Raw genomic sequence first — 13,532 nt, 5'->3', positions numbered from 1 at the left:
TTTGGAATATTAGGTTTTGCAGATTTGCCTTGAAATCACAATGTTTTGTTCTTAACTCCAGAAGCTACCTTTATACTACCAACCGCAGATTGCACCCAAGACTTTATAAGGAAGAAAAACATTTCCTTTATCATATGAAACAGAACTAAGCTTCTTGTTAAAAATAAATACTTCCACATACATTATGCACTTAAAATCCTTTAGAATACAAGCTAAGATCATAAATTGTTACTTGAAAGTTTAAATATTTAGATATAACATGAAAAGATGGAGCGAGAAATCACAGTTATTTTAAAGACGAAGATTAACTGAAAGAGAAACCTCATGAAAGTTAAGATAACCATTTGATATTAAGAAACACAGAAAGGTGTGACAATTAAAAGTCACACTAAATGACCCTCTTTGTAACTACTGTCTCTCTTAGTCCTATGCATGAAGTGTAGTGGTTCAACTGGCACTCTGATTTTTATTTAACCAGTAAATTCTTAACACCCTCTGCATGCCAGAACTAATCTGCTGGTATTCCACATTCCTAGGGCAAGTTTTTATTAATATATTCTGTGATGCAGCTCTGTTGCTAATTTCAAAGGCCTTGGAAGGTTTTAGAAAATTCATAAAAGACAATAAAACTGTTTCCTTAATAGAAAAATGATCTTCCATTGGTAAGAACAGGTCAGTACATAATCAGATACACCACCCTATCTCACCTAATCACATTAGAACAAGAAATTTTAAAAAGGCTTTCCTTCACTTTCTGCTTTTTCCATTTAAAGTCTGAAGAATCAAAACAATTTGCTCATGTGATCAAGAGGAGGAAAACAAGGTTTGGCCTCAACATGCAGATCACTGTTGAAGTTTTCCAAAGTACATAAACTCTTCTAGGAACTGGTATGAGATGCGGATATGAAAGTTTCTGAAAGACATATACCAAGGATAGTGAGTATCTTCCTTAATTGAACCAGAACTGTTTTTTTTAATGACAGTGTGTTCTTTGAGAAGATTTCTCTGTATGATCAACTTCCCTAATCAAATTATTCCAAATCCATTCTGTAATTCAAGGAAGAACTACTGCTTGGAAAGGCAGTATGGAAAAACCAACTAACCCCTATACAAAAGCCTGTTCATTCAGTTAATAAACTATTGAGAATATTTTATAACTCTGACAAAAATTTTACTTGACCTAAAGGAAGAATCCTTCAAAGCTGTGCGAGCAAGTACCTGGGAAAAAAAAAAACCACACAAAGAAAGATGTTTTTATTGCATTACTTGAAGTTACCTTTACATTCAAACAGTGTGTGTGTGCGTATGTGTATATATAACCTCATAGTGGCAGACTGTGTACAACCTCGATTTTCAGAAGATGCTATGCATAATGTTCCCATCTGAAACATTTTTCATACCAAGCCCTGGAAAGCTTAAGAATTTCTTAAGCTCAGTATTTCCTCCACACATTGCCTGAAATGGGAAATGGGAAATAGAAAGAACACGCGTGTCCTTTTTCCAAGACACAATTTCTCTTCTTTTCATCCCAGACACCCATAATGATCAGAATTTATTTTTCCTCCTAAAGGAATAAAGAAAAAACTATCTTTAAAAAAAAATTAAACCCCATCTAAACAAAATACAGGTATGAACTTTTGATCAGTATTTTACATTCTTGTTTTAAAAATTCCTTGAAACAGCTAACAAACAAGTACATCTCAAGGTATTATAGAAAAGACTCACAAAAAGTCACCTTCAACCAATGATTACAAGAAAGAAAGGTTTTCAATAGATAAATTAATCTGGGGCTGCCAAAGAAAGTTTTTGGTTTGTTTTTGCAGCTTTTTGCCAGTAATCAAATCTGGTAAGTAGAATTGCTTTAAAGGATAAATTCTATGTTAAAAACGTCACAACAAAAAGACTTTTTAGATCCTTCTTACCGTGAAACTATCACTAGGCTCAAAGAAAAGCAGCTCTTTTTTAATAAATAAACTTCGCCTCTTGGCCAGACCACCATTATCTAGATCTTATGCACCTTGTTTATTAAATTGAATGACTCTCATTGATTATATTTGGTGTAAGCCTCAGGCTAATCTAGACTAGTCTACAAAAATCACAGAATAAGCTCTTGCTGGGGAAAAGGTATCTAAAATAATACTATATAGTTGCTTATAGCATCACGAAGTATAACTGCAGAAATCTGGCAAAAAGCTATGACAGAACTCTCATTAATTTTCTTAAAGTAATCATCATCTAACACTCCCCAACAACCAGGAATAAAACCAGTATCTATCTCTTGAGACAGGCTATCCAGAGTAGCTTGAATTTTAAGTGTTATACCATATTCCTAATGTGATAATTTCACCTGCTTGCATAAAACAAGAAATCCTGAGAAGTCAAAAAGCTGTATCTGCAATTGCTATACCTTTATTTCTTTTTTTTTTTAAATCACAGTCTCTATCTCCCAAAATTTAAGACAGCTTCCCAAATATAACCATGCTTTGCTATGAGTTTCAACACAAGGGACACATGGTTGTCATTGAATGCAGATATGAAAGCTTACTAACAATATTTCATACTAAGTACTTCCACAAAACATTTTTACTTCTGAAAACAAGGAGGAAGTTAAAGGCAATTATCTAAAATATAAAATTCACAGAAGTGTGAAGAAGTACGAAAGGTCACGTTCTACTAAGCAGTTATATAAGCATACCCTTTGCACAATGGTATTTTCAGCATACTGCCTTGGTCTCCATTAAGGGAGAGTGTTAAGTTATGAAGTCCCTAAACACACAGCTGAGAGATGGCAGCTGACAAAGATGGGCTACGCCAAACAACCTCAAGCCAGAATGGTACAATGGGCAACACTGGCACCACGAGGGAAAAGCCATGGAAGAAATAAACTGTTTACAATACAAGGAATTCAAACCCAAAATACCAAGTGCAACCTAGATGAGCACCAGCATTCCACCACACATCCAAGGCAGAGCTGAGTCTTCAACAAGCCCAACAAAGCACCCAAGCCCTATCCGTGCAAAATCAAAAGTCGGCTGTTCAGAAGCCCCAGCAAACAGATGATACTAACTGCACATCTGCACAGGGTAAGAATGTAACATTATGGCACCTCACATGAATTTCCTGGGAAATACACAGAATAATGCAACTACTTTTTCTGTACTCCACAATAAGACCCCAGGAGCCCACTTCCTACCAGAAAGAACAAAAAGCAGAATCACAGAGGCCAGGTAGAGAAACTGGGAGGGTCTGCTGGAAGAAGGATCACTTGTATTTGTCTTACTACACCCTTTGATTTCTCTGGTTACTATCAAAAGCTAGACATTAAACTACACTTCAGACTGACCCCTTTATAGTCAGTCTCACTTTCTGATGTCTCAATATGATGAAAGAAAAGAAGAATCGGAAACGGGAAGCTATAAGGGTCAAAGGCAAATATAGCACTCAACAACTATGGGGAACTTCCAACTTTCACATTATTCTTTTGGGGCTTGACAAAGTATTTTCTTAGACATTTTCATCAACTCTTTCCTCTCTCCCCTTACAGTTTTTATACTTTCCTATAGCTATAAACAGTAACAAGTAACATTGAAAATAATGTAAAAATCAGGGTTTTTTGAGTATTCTACTGTGCCCTTAGTCACTTTCATTCCTTACTTGTTTCCTCAAAATCATTGAATACTTATCTCCAAGAAGAATTCTAGCTAGTAGTTCCCAATTTCTTGAAAGTTTATACTGCCGACACTAATTATTAACAATTAGGATCAACTATAACAAGGATAAAAATACCTTTTTATTATATAAGTGTGCCTCTATGAGCAAACACAAACTGTTTACATGAACAAAAAGGCCTAACATCTCCAAGGGCTTGTCTTCACTGCACTCCCTGATCTGAGTGCCAATTCAAGTTTTACTCACAGACCAACTGCTGGCACACACAAACAGTTCTCTTTCAACTCCGTCGCTCTTTTGCACTCCAGAGTTCACAAACACTTAAATCCAAGCTGAAAATGTTGGTACTTACAAGCTACAGATATTTCGGTAATATCTTTAAGATGCAGGAGGTGAAGAACTGCCTAAAAAAGCTGCAACTCTTCCCACCTTCCCTGCTAAGATTGCACAAGTATCTGGGCAGTCACACAGGAGACCAGACAGCTTAAGAGACTGACAACTAACCCCAGAAAGAAAGGAGGATTAGAGCATTTCTTCAGCCAGTCCAACACTTGACTACACAAGCACCTACGTTAGCACAATAAACACACAGAACACAGCCAAAACCAAGCAGCTAGGACCGGGCGTAGCTATTGCTTATGCAGCACCACCACCAAGAAGTTACTTGTGAGAGTTCTCTTCAAAATAACAGGAAACAATGAAAGTATACACCAGTGGAACAAAATAAAACAAAGGGTTCGCAGAATGGACAAAAAAAATCCTTTTTCTGCAACATGCATTTCAGATGGCTCAGTCTAAATCACACAATCTAGTACTTGTTTCTCAGTAACATTAAATAAAAAGAATCAGGCTCCTACGAAAAAAAGTATCAGTTTGGAGCAAAGTGTTAATAAAAGGAAAGATACCAGTACCTTATTTAAGTACAAAGAAAAAAACTCCAAATTATTTTTGCAAGCTTATTTTAAAAGTTTAGCCAGTTACTGAATGTCTCTGCCTGCTTCTAAATTAGAATTCTGGATCTTGTATTTTGTATCTAAATACACACACACAAAGACAATGCATTAGATTAAGACTATTTGCATTTTATTTTCACACTGATTTGCCTGCAAAGGCCTGAGAACCAAAAAGGCAAACAAAGCCTTCATCCTAAATTAAAATTTTGGGAGAGCAATAAAGAGTTAGACAGTGAAGAGAAAAAATTAACATACATACATTTTTTTCTATTTGAACGTATTTGTCAGAAATACAAGTATGTTTATATCATATGTGTATTGGAACAAGTCTGTGGATCTCAGAAAAATCATTTTGTCTAATTCCAGAAAAAACACAATAACAGTTTGCATACACAACAGAGGCACAAATTAGAACCATCTTACTTATGATGTTGAAATAGTAGATAACAAGACTCTAGATCGCTGTGAAGCGCAGTAATCAGGTCAATATATCTAAATTGAATTACTTTGAACTGTTTTCCACTGCAGAAATTTCAGAAAGTGCATATTGCTACAGAAGTTATAATCAAAACATTCAAAAATACCTGGAGACATGCCCCTATTATACCACTGCAAGGCCACAACAGTACATGAGTAATTGTACCGAATAGAAAAGCAGTGTATTTCACCATAACTGCTTTTTAAATAAAACATTGCTGGGGAGGGGCTGACGGTGCATTTCTAGTTAAGATAGAAACCTTACAATAAGAGGGCCTATTTCCCTCAATAGTAGTGAAAATTATAAAAATTAACTAAACAATTAGTTCACACTAAAAGTCAATGCTCAGAATAAGATTCCCAGACAAAGCCTTAACACTTGCTCTTTTACTTTTCCAAAGGAAAAATGAGGTTAGCCTATCAAATGCATGGACAACTGCAACAGATCAGCACCTGGAATATGCCCCAAAAAAATCTGGTGCCGTGTCTTAAGGTACATACAACACACGTAACCTAATCAGAAAGGTCAGCTATACTTGAACTGAAAGTACAGCTACTTCACTTAGCTCAGCACCCTGGAAGTACGGAGGTTTAAGAATCACTTATCACTGACAAAAAGTGTAACTTGAAGACTGTTCCATAACTCCTAAGTAACTGTCCTCCAGAAACTTCTACTTTTACATCTTGCAATACAAAACTTGAAATATACAAGTTTTGGTAAGGAAAGAATTAAAAATAATAGATAATGTAAGAGAGATTCTGACAATTGTATTTGCCTGAAAGAAAAGACCAGGGATGGGTCATGAATGGTAAGTTACTCAAAGCTGATTCCTTACATTAAAAGCATTACTACTACATGAGTTTTACAGCAAGTACTGAAAAAGGACTTTGTTGTCACTTACGTTCATATCCACTCCTCACTTGTGTCACTGACTTACTACATGACGTTGAACAAGTTACTTCACTTCTAAGCCCAATAGTAACACGGAAATCATACTCAGCCACTCAGCAAACAGCCCTCAAGCTCTACTCTTAGATTCAGCCACTGACTGAAATCCTGTTCTGACAATTTACTGGTTCTTAAAAATACCTTTCACTTTTTTCTGCCCTTTGACCTTTTCTTTTGTATTTAGAAATCTTATAGGAGATACTAAGAGTTTGAGCAATTAAGGCAGGGAGTTGTTCACCATTATTAGTGATGAGCTTCACTGTAAAATGAAAGATCACATTCGAAAGGCAAATGTGCAGAGGGCAATTTTACCATGAACTACAGCGGTCATTGAGCGTTGTTTTGCATAGAAATGTAATTCCACTCTAATACTTTTCTACTACATTAGAACTCAACTCAGAACTCCCAATCATACTAAAAAACATATTGCTAGACCAAACGGATACCAAAGACCTCTTCAGACAGAAAAGCTAGACCAGTAACTGACACGCCCGAGCCTATAACCAAGGCTTTACCTCGGTACTGCCAAGCCAACAAAACTACATCAACACCAACCACACACTTACACCAGTAAAGAAACTGCAGCCATCATCAAGCACATGCAGAGAGTTTAAATCAACTACGAACTTTGTCTCAAACTGTTTGCACAGAGTATAACTCAACAACTCTCTCCTTTATTTTTTCTTGGATAACTGAGAAATGCAAAACTCAAAGATAACAACTGAGGGGTCAAATGAACGCATGGAACAAACTATCTCCCACTACACATTTAAAATGGTTCCATTTCCAAAATTTTGGTTTATTCCAATGATTTCTAAAATGGATTTAAATACCAACATCTCCTTTTTATCTACAATGCACAAAAAAAAAGGAAGGGCATGCACTGAAGCTGAAAATTTCTACCTGGAGTTATTGTTTCAGTTATTAAAGAAGAGGTATGGTTCGATTTTCTCATCGTTTTGTCTCCTTGGCACCACAGTACAAGTTGCACTCTGCATTTTAGACAGGACTTACTCCCTTATCACAAGAGCTTGGTAACGCTTACTGCTTGCTTAGGAGGAACTGACATCTTTCATTCAAACATTTCATGCTGAGGTTACAATCATTTATTAACCAAGACTTTTAATAAATTAAAAAATTTATTTTCAAAGTTTTACACTTTTCTAGCTATAAAAGGGTAAAATGAACCAGCTTTGATCTCTGCTTCAGAAGCACGTAGAAGGTAGAAGCAGGGAGAGGCTACCCAAGACAAACACAGAGACGCAGCCTGTGCATGCAAGGATGGCATTAGGAAAAATCAGCATCCAGCTGGATGGAATGAAGGGCACCAGGAGGAGTCCTGTACCAGCAGCAAAAGGCAGGCTAAGGAAGAAGTGCTCCCTCTGCTCAGCGGGACAGGGGACTTGGTAACAAAGAACATGGAAAAGGTTGACAAACTTGCTGTCTTTTGCGCCCCAGTTTTCACTGGTGAGGCCCACCCTCAAGCCTCCCAGACCCCTGAGCCTAGTCGCAGAGCCTGCTGGAGTAAAGAACAACCTCCAAAAGAGGAATACAGAGTTTGGAAGCACTTCAGGAAACACGAAACGCACAAGTCCGTGGGACCAGATGGGATGCATCTGAGAGTCCTGAGGGAGCTGGCCAATGTCACTGAAAGACCACACACTACCGCTTTTTGAAAGGCCATGAGACTGAGAGAGGTTCCTTACGATGGGAAAAAAGACAAACATCACACTCAGCTTCAAGAGCAGCAAGAAGGAGGATGCAGGTAACTACAGATCAGCCAGCCTAAGCTAAGGCTATGAGAGGATTAAGGAGCAAATCCTCCTGGAAGCCATTCCTATGCCCAAGAGGGATAAGAAGGTGATTGTGAACAGCTAGCATAGATTTACCAAGGGAAAATGATGCCTGATGAACACACTAGCTTACTGCAAGGAGACGACTGGCTTAGCAGATGATGGAAGAGCACTGAATACAGAAGGCCGTTAACAACGGTCCCCCACAGTACCCTCACAGCCACACTGGTGAGACAGGCACTGGGTAAGCGAGCAGCAATAAGGTGTTTGGGAAATGGACTGGACTGCTGGGCTGAAAGAACAGCAACCAGCAGTACCAAGTCCAGTTACAAGTGGTTACAGTCACACCCCTCAGGGATTACCACCGAAACCAGTACCATCTGATGTCTTTATTAATAACCTGGATGATGGCTCAGGGTGTATCCTCAGCAAGTTTGCCAATGACACCAAACTGGGCAAAGTGGTCAGTGCTCTGGAGGGCAGGATGGTGCACAGTGACAGGACAAGAGACAACAGACACAAGTTGGAAAGTAAATTCCAATTAGCTTAAAGGGGGGGGGGAAGAAATCACTACGAGGGTACTCAATGTGGAAACAGGTTACCCAGAAAGGTGTTAAGGGCTGGAACAACCTTATCTAAATTGCTCTTGCTTTAATTTAAGCACAGAGCTGGATGAGATAACCTCCAGAAGCCCCTTCCAACCTAAATGATTCTATTTAATTAATTTATTATTTCATCTGCCTATGAGTCTATTTCATAAACTTTCATTCAGCAATTCTTGCATCAAGTTTATTACTTCTAATCATATATTAAAAAATTTCAGTTGTCCTGTACACATAGTAAGCATGCATCCAATGTGATACACAAAAATGTAAACATCTCTTATCTACCTGCCCTTAGAACTTCTTCCCTTTGTACCACCGTGCTTCCTCCATAACAGGGAACATAAGTTTTCAGCATCAGAACAATTTTGCACTTTTAAGCTTACTCGATCTAAAAAAAAGAACCACCTTCTTTGACATCCTGACTCGTGTTTCAGGGATGACAAGAGTAGGAAAGCAGAGGGCTGTGACCCATCTCAATTTGTGGCAAAACCTAATTTTTCCTCTGTCCACTTAAAACCATCAGAAAGACCTTTGTTCCTGTTATTCTTTCCAAAGAATAAGAAACGTTCCACCAAAGAAACAACATATTAGAGGTTTTCAACACAGGCCTTACTCATCTTTCAGATTAATCTATTCAACCAAGCAGGTTTTGGAAACCAATTTATTAATTTATGTCCTGTTTACAAACAGTCACACCCACCAAACTGCTTTTTCTCTTTCAGCTTCACAAAGTCCCCTCTTGGAACACTTCTGATATCAAAATTATGTCAACACTTTAAAAGCCACAGAGGTATTTTTTAATAAGCTACACAGTGGGTTTGTTTCTTTTTGAAGTTAAGAATACAGAAAAAGGTGAAATAAATCAATTTCAAACTCTATTCAAATATTTCAGGCTTTGCTTATGAACCAGGACTCTGTCAAAGAAGAATGAATCCCTTCAGCAACCCGGGTTACAATAATGGCTCCTTTAATAGCTGTACCAGTACAACAGAATAAGATTAAGGCTGGAACAAACAGCCAAAGGTATGAATTTCAAAAAACACATCTTATGAAAATATACTTGAAAACATCTTAATCGCCATTAAAAGGACACTTCTACGAAGCTCAGTGTTAATACTTCAAATGTGCGTTTTAATTTTCACTTAGAAGGTCAAGATTAAAATTCATGGGGAGAAACTGAGAGCTATTACAGGAAAGATTAGTACAGCTAGTGGTGAAAAGAGCAAAGAAACGTGCAGTGTTGCACTTAAGCAAATGGATGCAAAAATGTGTTGAAGAGTGCTGCTGCTTTTGATACCAAGATCAAAAGTGCCAATATAACACATCAGTCCATTGGGTACATAAAATGGGTGTAATCCCATGACAAATTCATCTAGACTGGAAATCAGGAGGTGTGTAATTACTAAGGTCAGTCAAGTTTGAAATAGCCTTCCAATTATAGCAGAGGTAATCACAATATACAACTGATTATTTTTAAATTAGAGCTGAATAAATTTACAAAGGCCACTATGTAACAATGCCCAAATCGTTCCTTGAAATTAATGAATCAACAAAAAGTCTAGAGAGAAAAAAGGATATGCAAAGGAGAGACAGGAAAAAACCACAGCTACTTCTACGGACACATGGAAGAAAAATAGAGACAAACGACCCCACTGCTTCATAATCAACGTAAGCCAGCACCAACAGAAAGAGCTCCTACCACCCTTACTATCATTTGCTATTTTCACAGGTGGCACAAGCCCATCGAAAACACAGAGTTGCTCCTTTTAGCAGTAGTGCCTTCTTATATTAACTTACTGACCATGAAACCACTCAGATAACTGGAACACCCATCACAACTTACATGACTGTCTCAGGACTGCAGTTATGCCCTCCTCCCTACCAACACGCTGCTTCCTCCTCTAGATCTCAGTCCTCACAATGTCCACAGGACCAGGCAAGTGAGTTGGTTCAGGAAGTTATTCTAACCAAAAAGTAACTCAGGGAGGAAAAAGAAATAAAAGTACTACTTTTTGCCCAATTAGTTCTCTTAACTCACTTCCTTACCGTGGAAGTCCCATTGATGACACAAGGGAAGGAGCAGCCACAACTCAGACTGTCTTGTAATGCTGGGGAGCATGCACCAGGAACTTGGTTGCCACAGAAAGCCACGCTATGCCCTGGATCTTTCTGCAGTCCGCTTACTAACATTACCAAATCTTAATCCATGAATCACTTTTTAAAGGACTAAATGCTATTTTTACCCAAGCAATACATTTCACTGTAACCCCCCTTAAAGAAAACACTGTAGAGTATTTCTAATAATGCCCCAATTTAGCTTCAATTCTTACAACACTGGAGTCAATTTGTGTTTACTGTAACTATATTGTAGTCCCTTCAAGTTTAAACTGCAAACTAACCTCTTAATTACTATCATTAATACCATATAACCCACATAAACAAACAGTACGAGCTACAATCCTACTAAAAACCTAGACACAGGCTAAACTTGCAGAACTAATCTTATACCCCTTGTAGATCTTTGTGAGACCTGGAGCATGAGTCAGTCTGATGAGCATTCAGGATTCTGGCCTGTATCACAGAGATTCTGTCAAATAAAGCCACGGCACCTTTCCTGAATTTAAAGGGATAAGAAAATGTTGCCTGTAACATCACCAAGATCTCTCTTTGGAGACATAAAGGGCAGCTGCCCTTCTCCAAAGTTTCATTTGAGAAGTCAGAGACATGTGACACTACTGCTTGACAGGGAAAGATAAGCAACACTTACCTAATGAAGCTGTTTTACTTGTTGCTGGATTTGTTTCTGGTTTAAAGAAGAGCTGACACTTTAAACCTTTTTTTTTTCCTCTTACATAAAAGAACGGATGCATGCACACATGCAGCTACAAAACCTGATGTTATGATTTATTTACAACACTACCAGAAACAAGCAAGGAAAGAGTGACAGCAAGAGCAAAGTACGTGCCACACTTCAGAAACTTACACAGGAGCAGAGCTGCCGAGTCCGTTTCACTGAGTGCCATACCCCCTTCAGATGGCTTCGGCAGCTTTTGAAGTACGCTATGTAAAGACACAGAGTTTTGTACCGGATAGCAGTTCGGGAGGGCCTCACTGGGGAAGGGGCTTGAAAAAAAACATTTAAAAGAAAAACAAACCCACAAAAAAAAAAAAAACCAAAAAAACAAAACGTGGATGAATCTGAGCCCTGCAGACAGCACATATTTAGGACAGTAGTTTGCTAGTTTTGGCTCTTGGGAAGTGACTTCACTTTTCCTAAGGAGGAGGAAGGGAGAGGAACACTTCCACAACCCTCTCTCTTCCCTCACCAGGAAAAACAACTTTATTTTTCAAACCCCCCACTTTCCTGCTGCTCCGCTCCTCCCGCGGCGGCATTACCCCAGCGCCCAGCCGCGCACGGGGAACTCCCCCCTACCACAAACACAAGAAAACACGACGAAGCGGCACCATCCCCCGAAGAGCCCCGCACCTCGTGCCGCCTCCTCCCTCCGCCGCCGCCGTCAGGGGCCGGGGCAGGCAGCCGGCGGCTCCCGGGGCCGCGCAGCCGGCCCGCAGGCGGCGGCCGTGCCGGCAGGGCCCGCCGAAGGAGGAAGCCACCTCGGGTCACCGGGCACTGTCACCCCGTGACACGGGGCGGACCGGCGCCTTTCGCCCTCCCCGCCGGTTGTCCTGAGGGAGCGACGGCGCTTCCCGCCTCCCGCCCTCGCAGACCCCCGTCCCCTCCCCTCAGCGCGGCGCAGGAGGCCCGAGGCAGCGCCCCCCTCACTCACCGCTGGCGGCCAAACCGTCCTCCCCGCTCTGCCGCCGCCTCCAGCCCGTCCTCCGCCACCGGCTCCCTGCGTACGGGAGGAGGAGGAGACCGGGCGAGAAGGGCTCGGCGGGCCGCGCAGCCGCCTCAGGGCCGGGCCAACGCCGTCCACATACCGGCGGCGGGTGGATGGCGGAGCGGGCGGGGGCGCGCGCGCGCACCGCTCCCTGCCCCCTCCCCTCGCGGACACGGCGCGAGCGCCGGCTCCGAGGGCGGGACGACGCAACCCGCCGCCCTCACGGCCCCTGAGGGCGGGCGGCGGGGGCGAGGCGGCAGCCGGCGGTGGGGGGAATGTGGCGGCCGAGAGAAACGCGGGGTGCGAGCGGCGGCGGGTGAGGCCGCCTCCCCGGCCGCCCTGATGAAGCGGGATGGCCGCCCGGGCATGAAGCCCGTCTGCAGGTTCGGGGTGGCGTGGCGGGGTGCCGGCTCTGGGAAGTGTGCGGCTCCGCAGAAGCGATCCAGCTCGCCCAAAAGCTGCAGCCTAAACGCGTCAAACTGCTGGACCACAGCTGAAGAACAATGGAGGTGACCTACAAATCGTGGTGCTCTTAAAAAAAAAAAGTGTTTTTTTTTTCTTTTTAAAGTTTGCCTTTTGATTTCGTACCCCAGTCTCGTTAAGCGGTAGCTTGTGTTTGCTTATCAACAGTGTTTTTGTATGGTTAAGCAAATATTTAATATTTAAATAGTAAATATATGTGTACGTTTAAATAAATATCATTATTGTTTATGTTTAAATAAAGTCTGTTTAAACAATGAAAGATTGTCCTGTTGGTTTCTTGTCTCTCTTCTTTTGTGTGTGCAACAAATTACATTTAAATTAACCACATAATTTATACAGTTTGTCTGTGTTCTTTCCATTTCAGATGTGGATCAGCAAAACCTTAAGGAATGTCAGACCACAGCCTTGAATAAAATAACTTTTGTTGTGTGAAAGCCAGCAGGCCGTGTCCAGTCGCCCCGGGATGGCCGGATTCCCGTTTGTACGTTGTTTTCTTGTCACTGGGATGGACGGCTGGGAACGCCGTGCTCCTCAGGACAGCAAGATAGCAGGTCTGCTCGGACAGCTCATGTCTACATGACACGGGTGTGAAATGCCAGGAGGCTGGTGCAGCGCTTCAGCCTCCCCTCCCCTCATCGCTACCTGCTGCAGAGGTGTGCGCTAGGGAACTTTGAGGCAAAGGCTGAAGCACCATTACTTGTAGCAGCAAAACCACAGCAGTCTGATTCTGGAGATCTTTTTAATGCACTGTAAGAGCACAG

General features: G+C 41.1%; 1 protein-coding gene and 1 long non-coding RNA gene across 9 annotated transcripts in view; one reads left to right on the top strand and one right to left on the bottom strand.

The window, feature by feature from the left end:
- The window catches only part of RABGAP1L (RAB GTPase activating protein 1 like), a 257,691-nt gene extending 245,293 nt beyond the window's left edge, over window positions 1-12,398 (bottom strand). For 5 of the 8 annotated variants that reach the window (XM_068417064.1, XM_068417065.1, XM_068417063.1 and 2 more), the window contains exons 1-2: window positions 12,235-12,398; window positions 11,430-11,506 (exon numbers count right to left, since the gene is read on the bottom strand). The gene's annotated coding sequence lies outside the window, so the exon portion shown is untranslated. Of the gene's footprint in view, window positions 1-11,429; window positions 11,507-11,933; window positions 11,998-12,234 lie in introns of those variants that run through there. The other 3 variants (XM_068417067.1, XM_068417066.1, XM_068417068.1) reach the window with 2 other exon arrangements.
- A 102-nt stretch (window positions 12,399-12,500) lies between these two features.
- On the top strand, window positions 12,501-13,209 carry LOC137672644 (uncharacterized). The gene is made up of 2 exons (XR_011049606.1): window positions 12,501-12,797; window positions 13,136-13,209. It is a non-coding gene; the product is annotated as an uncharacterized lncRNA (long non-coding RNA).
- The last annotated feature ends 323 nt before the right edge of the window (window positions 13,210-13,532 follow it).

The sequence above is a fragment of the Nyctibius grandis genome, chromosome 21 (assembly GCF_013368605.1).
Source record: "Nyctibius grandis isolate bNycGra1 chromosome 21, bNycGra1.pri, whole genome shotgun sequence".
Lineage (NCBI taxonomy): Eukaryota > Metazoa > Chordata > Aves > Nyctibiiformes > Nyctibiidae > Nyctibius > Nyctibius grandis.
Note: the sequence above shows the minus strand (reverse complement) of the source record. Positions and strands in the feature narration are given on the sequence as shown.